This window comes from Oryx dammah, unplaced genomic scaffold (genome assembly GCF_014754425.2).
Source record: "Oryx dammah isolate SB20612 unplaced genomic scaffold, SCBI_Odam_1.1 HiC_scaffold_8821, whole genome shotgun sequence".
In the NCBI taxonomy this organism is placed as follows: Eukaryota; Metazoa; Chordata; class Mammalia; order Artiodactyla; family Bovidae; genus Oryx; species Oryx dammah.
Genome location: NW_024078383.1, coordinates 1 through 1,312, shown reverse-complemented (window position 1 = coordinate 1,312; position 1,312 = coordinate 1). Strand labels below are relative to the sequence as shown.

At 59.7% G+C, this 1,312-nt stretch overlaps 1 long non-coding RNA gene across 1 annotated transcript; it reads right to left on the bottom strand.

The window, feature by feature from the left end:
• Positions 1-93: 93 nt before the first annotated feature.
• Positions 94-1,305, bottom strand: LOC120860107. Its single transcript, XR_005720244.1, has 3 exons — positions 1,033-1,305; positions 755-787; positions 94-209 (listed from the first exon to the last, which is right to left on the bottom strand). It is a non-coding gene; the product is annotated as an uncharacterized LOC120860107 (long non-coding RNA).
• Between the last annotated feature and the right edge of the window lie 7 nt (positions 1,306-1,312).

Below are 1,312 nucleotides of genomic sequence, written 5' to 3'. Positions count from 1 at the left end.
CCCTCCTCACACCTGCCCCATCTCCTGCCTCCACACACTCTCCCTGGCCCCCACGTCCCCCTGCAGCCCACCTCTGCGCTCTGCTCTCCATCTGAGCTGCTGAGTCACCAGGATGATGAGGACCAGGAAGAGAAGAGCTCCCAAGATGAGGCAGAGGATGCCAGGCAGGGAGAAGATGCCAGGGAGAGAATTTGAGGTTGTTCTGGTCCCTAAGGAAAACAGGAAAAAGGGCTGGAGATAGTCTTGGGCACAGAGAAATCTCCTGTGTCAGCATTTTCAGGAGCTCCAGACAATGGCGTGTCAGCCTCAGAGAGTATCAGGGCTCCCCCAGGTCTCTTCCTGAGACAAGTAACTCCACTCTGGCCAGTGTGGCCCCGAGGCAGAGATGGGGATTGTCAGGAAGCTGCCCTGCAGTGACAGCCTCAGAGGACCCAGCTCATCCCCTCTCCTTGGGCTTCAGGAGACAGAGCATCAAACATCCAGGAACTTGCACCTCACTGATGAGGAGCAACACACAGGGGCAGGTGGGAGTTCCTTAGATTCTCCTACTTGGGAACCAGACTTGCTTGGCCCCGAGCAGGGGAACATTTGACCCTGGACATCAAGGCAGGGGATTGCCCCAGTGTAATGCCCTGGCTGCTCCCCAACAGCCCCAGCTCCTCAGACTCTTTCCTCTTCTGAGCTGTCAGAGAGCCCGCAGGACAGGTCCCCAGTATCTGAGTATTCTCCCTTGCCCGTGGATGGATCACAGTACCTGCTCTAGTTGTGGGCAATGTTGTCCTTACACCTAAAGAGAAAAACAGCAGTGTGGGGAAGGAGAATTGGCCAGAACGCAGGCAAACCTTTCCTTCCTGAGTCTGAAATCACCCCCAGTCTCCACAACATCAGTGTCCCGTCCTCCCAGCTCCCCTGCCCTAGATCAGAGCCCAGCACCCAGATGTCTGAACACAAACTCCCCACCACGCCCGGCCCAGCCCACTGCCCCTGCACTGCCCCAGCTCACCCAGGGTTGACCCCAAGCCCCACACTCACCAGAGCACCTCACACCAGCATCCTCCTCGTGCTTGCAATCGCTCTGCCCCCAGGGTTCCGCAGCACAGTCCCACAGGGAGGACTCCCGGCCCCCACACCGCACCTCATCCAGCCAGATGCTCCCATTTCCAGGGCCGAATGTCGCGGCCCACACGGCTTCCAGGGCCTGGCCACAGCCCAGCTGCTGACACACCACCTCGGCCTCTGCCAGGCTCCAGGAGTCATCGCACACGGTGCCCCAGGAGCCGCTGTGCCAGACCTCCACCCGCCCTGAGCACTC